The sequence below is a fragment of the Echiichthys vipera genome (genome assembly GCF_963691815.1).
Source record: "Echiichthys vipera genome assembly, chromosome: 20".
In the NCBI taxonomy this organism is placed as follows: domain Eukaryota; kingdom Metazoa; phylum Chordata; class Actinopteri; order Perciformes; family Trachinidae; genus Echiichthys; species Echiichthys vipera.
In genome coordinates this window covers 10,834,918-10,845,047 of record NC_139845.1, presented here as the reverse complement: position 1 = coordinate 10,845,047, position 10,130 = coordinate 10,834,918, and the positions used below count along the sequence as shown (strand labels likewise).

General features: G+C 39.3%; 1 protein-coding gene across 2 annotated transcripts in view; it reads right to left on the bottom strand.

Annotated features, from left to right (window-relative positions):
• Nucleotides 1-10,130, bottom strand: part of LOC310963032 (ninjurin-2-like) — a 32,321-nt gene that overhangs the window by 8,533 nt on the left and 13,658 nt on the right. The gene's annotated exons all lie outside the window — the stretch shown is intronic.

Sequence of the window (10,130 nt, the reverse complement as noted above, 5' to 3'; positions counted from 1 at the left end):
TATGGGTCTCATTTTCAGGCTCATACTGCCTACTTCTCATATAATCTGTCTGAATATATACCTGTATTCACCGTCCATCTGAAATGCTCTTTTCTGAAAGAGATCCCTCCCAAAAAAGCCCAAGAAAAAAAAGACTGCTCTGATTGGTCAGCATCTCGTAGGCACAGTTTCTGAATACAGCCTGTGTGAATTTTTCTGTGGATTGAGCATTTTGATATTTTTCACAGTATTTATAAAGCACCTCAATAACACCTCAATTTGCTTGATAACAAAAAATAAATTTAAATCTCCCTTTTTACAATGTGGGACCTTTAATAATAATGATGATAATATTATGAATAATATAAGTGTATTGTATTGTATTGTATTGAGCAGTCTGTAAAATATACTCCATACACAGAAGTTTGTTTTTTCCCACTGTTTTTTGTGGTGGTAGGGTATTTATAAAGTTAACGCTTCCCACAGTCCTTGTAAAACTTCCATTCCTTAAATTCACTGATCCACAACCCTGGGCCCTGGGCCATATCACAAACATACACCCATACCAGCCCTAAACACAAACACATACTCACTGTAAAACACATACCTGATGCATACCTGTATGGGGCACATAGTAGAATATGTCGTTTCACATTTACAGGTATGCACACGTGTCTCCAATATACAAAAAAACAACTCTTACACTTCCAACTACACATAAACACACACATAAATATACACCAGACCACATGGGAGCCCCCCCTCAACCTCACAGGAAGTGCTCCTCCCCTGGACTCCTATTGGCTTCCATAGTAGCCAATAGGAATGGAAGCCCAACTAGGAGTGGAGCTCTGGTTTTCTTTGAATATCTTATTTTTACTGTCAGTCTGTCTCCTCATCGCTCTGTCTGTCTCAGGGCTCGACTGTTTTTTTTTCTTCTGCATTTTTTTTCCAAGGCTCTTTCTGCCCAAAGGCATCATCTTTCTGTTTGGTTTTTATGTAACTGCCATTTAGGGTGAGGGAGCAGGAAGAAAGCAGCTGAGGAGAAACAGATAGCGACACAAAGAAGAGGAGTCAGCAAGAAGGGAGGAAGAGAGGCAGTGACAAAGACATGAGTGTTTTCTCTTGCTGGATGACTGGCAGCAGAACAGTGTCTGCGTTACCACTTACTCCAATGATTTTGGCTTTAAACATGTTTCAGTTTTTGACTGAGAAGAAACTTTTCACACAAAGTTTCGCATAAGACAAATGGTTTATTGCAAATACACAATGTCCATTTTCAAAGGAAAACTATCAGGTCAGTTGGTCTATCACCCTGAGCAGACTTTATACCATCTGTTAAAGTCATAATAAAAAAATTTAAAAAATCTCAAGTTTTCATTCTTCACACCCAATATGGCTCTTGGTCATATTAGATGCTCAGAGAAAGTGCTCCAGAATTAGGAGTTCCAAACTCTGCCTAAGGAAAGAGTTTGGGGTGGTGGATGGGTCAAACAAACAAGTCTTTCACAAAGGAGACTGCGGTTCTTGTCCCGTTCATGTCTGTTACTTAAGCTGCGCTACAAATGCACTTATTTAAACTCCACATGCAATCTTTCCCTAACTCTAACCAAGTCATTTTGTTGACTAAACCTAACCATGTAGTTTTATGTGAGCTCATAATGAAAAACAACCTGTTCCCCGTGTTTAAAACAGCTACCGGGAGCTTCACACGTTTTACCCGCAGGGCTGCCCAGGACATTGACAAGTGACATCAAAGGCTCCTGACAGAACGGCAGTAACGAGTTGGGATGGAGAAGGAGATTGGTAAATTTGTAAAACCTCACCTCAGTGAGTCTGACCGTGATTTGCAGCACACAGGAGAATATAGACTTATGTTAGGTTTTTTGATAGAAAGGGTTTATTTTAACCCGAATCACTATCTTTTCCTAAATTGAACTAAGTTGTTCTGTTGCCTAAACCTAAGAGATTTCTGGCAGAAAAGACTTTTTAGAACATTGCCCATGTGTCGACTTTCCGCAAGTCGTTTTATTCTATTACTAAGGCGCAGCTGCTCCAGGTATGTTTGCTGCCCGTGTTCACACACAAAACAAATGTTTCCACCTCTTTTTATTTTTCATCGGAGGCCTTAGAGATGGAAATACTGAGGGGTTTGTTTTTTAAGGCTAAAAAAACATCAGCCAGGATTCTATTGACCACTGAGTGCCAGTCAAACATCACCTCTTGGCATTTTCCTCCTGTGTTTGTTTGTATTAGGGGATACGGGTCACATAGGAAATGCAGCGCTTCAGGTTATTTGTTTGTCTGTAGGTGCTGAAGATAGGAGGGGGTGGTGGGCATGTCAGTGAATAGACTTATTATGTTTAGAGACAAATAAACGGTGGATACAACACAACATGTGCACATAAGCCCACACAAACTGGGTTAGAGTCGCTAATTCGGTGAACTTTGACATGGAAAAATAACAGGGCGGGGGCTGTTATCTACACACACACACACACACACACACACACACACACACACACACACACACACACATACATAAACACACACACACACACACACACACACACATACACACACACACACACACACACACACACACACACACACATTTCTGTCCGACTCACGCACATGCTGTAGGTCAACTGACCCTTGTTCTCTGCCCCATGGCTGCCTATCGTCCTGCTGACTGGCCTGTTATAAGCAAAGGTGACATGAGAAAAACACCTTGAATTGTAAGCGTTTGTGTGTCTCCGAGGATGATGCCGGTCTTTACATTTTGGTTGGACATGTGTTCTCATGGTGACAGGGCTAATAAGTACATAAGCAAAACTTGAAGGCTGTTCTGAGTCTCTCCAACAAACCTGTTCCCTGTTGAGTTCTTTATGTCACAACGGAGTGAAACCACATGTCATTTTAACACACCTCATCGTCCTTTTTGATCCTTCCTCTCTTTACCATCACATAAACGTCTTCCTGAAATCCACTTCCTGCATTCTGCTTTGACAGACAGATAGAATGGCTTAAAAAAATATGCACAGAGAATTCTACACAGAGGATTGTTATTGACTGGGGATAAAAAGGAGTAGTGGAATGTGTGTGTGTATTACACAATACTCTGATTATAGTCCTGTCAACACTAGTTCTGGTTTCAATCAAGACAAATGTGATGATCAAAGCGTCATCCCCCTATTATCCAATGGAGGGCAGCAGAATGGACGCCTCACTAATTGCTTGGCAGGATGTAAGCAGGAGTCCATTGTGTGTGCGTGCGTGTGTGTATGTGTGTGTGTGTGTATGTGTGTTTGTGTGTGTGTACTTTTTGAGACTCACTTTAAATTGTAGACCTTGAAGGTGAGGACATTTTTGAACAGTGAGGACTTTTGTCTTCTCCTCATTTCTTCAAAGGTAAACTGTGCTAAAATTCAGTTTTGAGCTACTTCTTCTTTTTTATTATCTAGATATGTATAGTTCTACTTTCACTACATAACAGAGGTAAATATACCTTTTTACTTTTTTTAACGGCTTAATGTCAGATTGACATTTTACATACAAAACATATGATCAGTTAGTAAACTATAATTCATTTTAATAGGTTAAACTCCCCTTTTTTAAACTCCACATTGACCAGCTACAACATTAAAATATTTCTTACTATTTCTTACACATTTATGCACAGGTGATAATAATCCAACAGTAGAAATATATAACACAAATCTGAGAAGTTCTTTAATTTGAATACCTTATGTGCATATAATTCAATGCTATATGTTTAGTTTGCTTGTGTTCATGTTTATATTTATGTAGGCACTGTCAAATCAAGTCAAATTACTTGTAATGAAAATTGCCTGGCAATAAACCTGATTCTGATTCTGATTCTGATTTTGCACATAATATCTCTGCAGAGCCTGTAAAACTCCATGAGCTTCAAACTACCAAATTATTTTAATCAAGTATTTATAAGAGTGATTTGCATGTGTGTCAGCGGTCTTTGACCTTTGACCTTTGATCTCTCTGTCTCAATGCCACCCATCAGCACAGAAAGTAACATTTATTTGTGTGTGTGTATGTGTGTGTGTGTGTGTGTGTGTGTGTGTGTGTGTGTGTGTGTCTACATTTGGTCTCCCATCTGTGAGTAGGAGAGAGAGAGTGGCAGTGATATCAGTTGACTCTCTGCATTCCTGACCGTAACCACATGGTGTAACGGAGTTTCCCATATCAATGACTCAGCCAGCTGGTCCCTCCGGCCCCTGCAGGGTCTTCCTGCAGAACCTTTTCGAAGAATCCCATTGAGCTTTTATAAGCTTGATATTATAAAGCTTTTGTTGCATTATTGCCACATTGATGGTCAAATAAAAGCATAACTATATGACTTTTGCTTTGGAATTTTCACAAAATCATGATTTCTATTTCAAGCCATTTAAAGGACACTTCTGGTTCACTACAACCCGGGTCTAGTTTTTGTAGTTTTGCCCACCATTACAGCTCTAATAGGAAAAATACTAACGTAACAAATTGACACTGTGTTTAGTTAAACAGATGTCTATATCATGAGGCAGATTTTGACAATGGCTACAAGTGTATGTCAGTAGTTATTTATGTGTGTGTGTGTGTGTCTGTGTGTGTGTGTGTGTGTGTGTGTGTGTGTGTGTGTGTGTGTGTGTGTGTGTGTGTGTGTGTGTGAGCCCTTAAACACCTGGTTCTCCTCTGATGTCAGACATGCTCAAAGAGTCTGTTGCATAAGAGTTTGACGTATGTTGTGTACTGTTATAGCATCCTTCAGCATGTTAAATACCCTTGAAGAAGAAATGTGTGCCAGACGTGTGTGTGTGTGTGTGTGTGTGTGTGTGTGTGTGTGTGTGTGTGTGTGTGTGTGTGTGTGTGTGTGTGTGTGTGTGTGTGTGTGTATTTGTGTGTGAGTGTGAGTGTGTGCCAGGTGGGTATGGTGTGTTCTCTAACACATTGCATGCTGTCATGGCAGCATTGCAAACACACACATAAACAGATATGTTCCTACTGTTAAGAGGCTGCTTTCTATAAAGTGGTGACTTCAGCTAACTTTAGTGTTGACAAGCAGGAATGGCATGTAAGTATGTAGAGTCTGAGTTTTCTTCCTGCTTTCTAGTGAACTTCAATCTCTTGAATATACAGCTCAGTCAGGCTAGTGTCAGGGAGACATCATATGGATCTGATTATTGTGACAGAAGATTTACAGTAATAGCTTCAGTGTACTGTACTGTAACTTTTCTTCATGCTTGAGTTTCAGACAGAAACGTAAGACTGCAGTTATGCTGCAGGTTACTGAACACTTTACACAACAGATAATTTGTGGCTCAGGTTAGCAAACATATCACTTCTCATCTAACTCATGGTAACTCAGCAAAGAAACCCACATTTTCCCCAAATGTACTCATTTATATTATATATAAAGTGAGATTTCCCATGTCTTTTTTATTAGATATAAAGCAGGTGTAGGCGCTTTATAAATAATAATAAAATAATAAAAATGATTAACAATTCCCCCCTGGGATTATTTAAGTATTTCTGATTTTGATTCTGATTCTGCTGTGAAAACGCTCAATCTACAGAGAAGGATTATTCACAAATTTTGCCACTTAACCAGCCGTCAGGAATTAATAATAATAAAAATGCTGCTACAGTGTCCTTATAGTCTTTACCCAGGTTGCAATGATTGTGGAGAGACACAGAGAGCAAATATGCAGAAATGCCGACCAATCAGAGCCGACTGGGCTTTTTCAGGAGGGAGGCTTAAAGAGACAGGCGCTTAAACAGAGCGTTTCAGACAGAGGGTGAATAGGTATATTGAGACAGACAGTATGAGAAAATATAATGTGTATTATGAACATAAAAGCATTTGAACATGTTCTGGTAGTACAAAATACAAGTATGAACCTGAAAATGAGCACAATAAAGGACCTTGAAGGGTTTTTTTCCCAAGAAGGCACACACGCATGCACGCATGCACGCACACGCACATGCACACGCACACACACACACACACACACACACACACACACACACACACACACACACACACACACACACACACACACACACACACACACACACCAATTCCTACGCCCTGCAATTAGGGGAGGAAATATACATGTGCTTTACACAATGGTATGTAAAAAGACCTTAATGACCTCTTGGATGATTTGTAGAGTTGTAAAAATTGACTACTTATTGTTGAGTGTTTGCCTGAAGTTTTTATCACAGGCGAGGCATGTTTGGAAAGTGGACGGCCTAAAGTCAAAGAGTCTTTGTGAGGACGAAGACAGCAGGAATAGCTGGAATTCCTTGTTTGTGTCTTTGTGGTGTTTAACCTATCATAAAAGGTGCATGTGGGTATACACTGTGTGAACCAGAACGTCACATATCCTGAAACGAGCCTGTTGCAGAAATAAACCTTTGTCAGTCATCTTACAATAACAAATCAGACCTAATAATAATGCAACAATGTTGTTATCGAGCTGTTAAATTGCTTTTTTTGCTTGCCACTATCTTACAGGAGATCAGAGGTCAACAGTGAGTTGCTCAGGGTCCCTTCATTAGTGCAGGTGCAGATGTTTGCTCCTGTGGAAGCTGGTTTGAGACTTTCACTTTGAAGGAATGTTGTTTCTAAACATGTGCCACTCCGCTGCTGCAGCGCACAGGTCATTCTGAAAGTGAAAAATCGTAAGAAACAAGGTATAGACTGAGATAGTTAAATGTTTCACTGAAAAAGAATGTAGGACTATTCTTACTCTCTCTCTCTATTCAGTATTCTTTCTCACTAAACGGCCTTCAGTGTTCTTGTGAAACGGACGTTTACGGGCGGTCTTTGCAACAATGCTGCAGTGCTGCATTCTAGGATGACAAAGGAGTGATGTTAAAAGTGTGGCATACTTTACAAAAAGGTTAAAAGTGCAGCTGTTGTGTTTTTCGCTGTAGAGCAACTTTACAGTCAAAGATAACGTAACATTCATTTAGGTGTCTTGAAAGATGTGAGATGTTGGATCGTTAAACTGTGGTCTCAGCTCACAGCATATTACTGTATGACCCTCATCTCGAAATATCTTGGTGAAACATTTTTATAGGTCTGTTTTATGATCCAAATGAAACAAATGCAACACCACATGAATTTAAACACAAAATTGCAACCTGGTATCACTCTTTAATTGATTTATAGGTATATCTGCACACAGACGTTTGTCCTGTGTTAGCTCATTTGGGCATTTTATTGGACTTGGTAAATGGAATTGTACTTCTATAGCGCCTTTCTAGTCTTCTGACTACTCAAGGCGCTTTCACAGTGTTTGTCACATTCACCCATTCACACAGACATTCACACTGATGGCAGTGGACATCTATATACCATCTAATCTAATGTAACCATTCACACCACATTTACACCACATTTACACACCAATGCGCAGCACAGGGAGCAATTCGGGGTTCAATGTCTTGCCCAAGGACACTTCGACATGTGGACCGGGGGAGGCAGGGAGCGAACCGCCAATCTTTCGAATGGAGGACAACCCACTCTCCCACTGATCCACAGTCGTGGATATTGTTATATGACTATTCAATTTTTTGTAGATGTGGAACAGCTGAAATTTTAATTTCTTGAATTCAGGATCAATAAAGGATCAATAAAGTTTCTATCTATCTATCTATCTATCTATCTATCTTTCTATCTATCTATCTATCTACTGTATCTATCTATCTATGTAAGGTTTTCAGAATATAAACACAGGCCTAATCTACGGTATATTGTCATTATAAACGTAAAGTCACACTGTACAGTATGTGCCTAGGCCTCTAAAATCATGAATATGACATGTCAGATTGATACAGGATTAAGTGAAAAAGAATTAATAGGCGAAAGAAAAAGGTTAGGGAGAGCATGAGGCTGGTGAGCAGGAGAAAACTAAAAAGGAAGAAGGAGAAAAGGAAGTGAACGAAGAGGAAAGATGGGGTGGTGGTGAAGTTAAAATCTAATAAGGTCCCTAAACTATTCCATTCCAACATATTCCACATTAAAATGACACCTCAACCACTTTTCCATGAATTTACTGAAAGCTTGTGTAAGTACTTCCACTCAAACTCACATAACAACACCTTTCATTGCTTTCAGTTTATTTTGCACTTTGTATTGTTCTTCTGTTCATTCATATAAAGTCAGTTCAGCTAGGATTTTGTCATATATGCAACCCTGAAAGAAAGAAATGTGATCAAATAATAAGCCAAGCTGTAGGATTGGAAAAAGTTACGATCGTATTATTTTGACATGTGGTGAAAGGAACCTCACCATGTTCTATCGTCACCCTCTTTCTAATTATTTTCATCCCAAGCTGTAAAAATGAATGTGGTTTGTCTGGAAAACACCAACAGACAGTTGGAAACTTAAATGGTAAACAAATCCCTCTTCTATCCTACAATTAACACCTACAATACCACGCTACTCCTGACATTTAAATAATGCAACACTTTACCTCCCAAATAAACTGATTGTGTGTAGCTGTGTATATCATACTGTAGGTATGACAACAACAAAAAAATCACTGAAGCATAAAAAAACAGCAACAAACTCGTTAAAAACCTCAATCACATGAGTCATAGAAGAATCAGGGCACACTGTAAAAACATGAACTGTAAATAAACCAACTGGCAGCAAAGTTTCCAGACGTATACTGTGAAATTACGGTAAATAACCGTAGTAAATTATAGTATGTATGCATTTATTAACAATAATATTCGGTAAAAACATGAACTGTAAAAAAAAAACAGTAAAATGACTGGCAGCAAATTTTCCAGATGGATACTGCAAAATGACAGTAAATAACCATGTTCAATTACAGTATATTTAATGTAATTGAACCGATCTGGCTTTTTTTTTTTTTTTTTTACAGTTTATTTCATTAATTTATACACTCTGTGATAAGGGTATTTACTGTAATTTCACGGTGTCCATCTGGGAACTTTGCTGCCAGTCTTTACCGTTTTACAATTTTGATTTTACAGATTTTCTTTTCCAGTGTACAGTAACAGCCACTGTGATTACATACCGTGTCCTAACAGTGTTTGTGGTTTGCTTTAATTATAATTCCATAGACACAAAAAGTCAGTTTGCCACAATATGATTGACACTGGAATGCCTGTATCCAAAACAAACACAACAGGGAGGGCGTGGAGGTAGGCTGCTGCAGGATGTGTGTGTGTGCTGATAATATACTGTAAATAGCTGTACATTACTGTGCATGTTGCTTTGTTTTGGAGTATAGCCTCAGGGGATGAGGCGTGGTGTGAACAGGTGCAATGAAAAGAACAGAAGATGGAAGAGTGACACACTGACGTATTGTCTTTGTTGTGTCACTCTCTCTTTCTGAAGCGCAATTTTTCTTTTTCCACGGATCAGTCGAAGTCTGTTCCGAGTTTAAACCAATCCTCAGGCACACAAGCTTTCAAGCTTTTAGGCCTGGGCCACGTGTGACATCACAGGACATTCCTCCAGGAGGCTTCCTGGCTTTTAACGGCCTTCATCACTATCCACAACACACGTTTCCTTCCTCTGTGTTTGTGTGCATGTGGGCATTCCCACTTCCCGAGTTCCACGAATGCCGCTGTTTTGTGCCAGAGCTGTGTCCCAAACCGTGCGACGTTTAAAGAGACAGGCAGATGTGAACAGTGCCTGCGGTTGAAAATATGTAAAAAATGTGGAAATCGGATCTCTGTGTATTATCAACAGATGAATTCTACGGAAGAATTTTAGCAGCTTTTATTTATATTCAAAGCATCAACAGTGAGCTTTTGAGAGACTGGAGGATGTCCTGTCCCTTAAGGGTACCATAACAAAATGGTGTCTCTTTAAAGACCTTTCATCAGTCACGAAGAGACAACACAGCACATAATAAACACTCAGCAACAAACGATAGTGAGTTGCAATCTAAGCGAGTAGTAAGTATTTTTTTCTGAGAAAGCCTAAGAAAAACACCCTCAATAAGAAGCGTCACAAGCTATAGGGGTGTGGAGTTTGAAATACCCCATTCCAGTATAATAATTTGCATGCATAAATGACATGGTGTTTGTTAGCGAATACACATTTAAGATAACTAATAGCCTCACTGTTAAAACTATTTTACGAG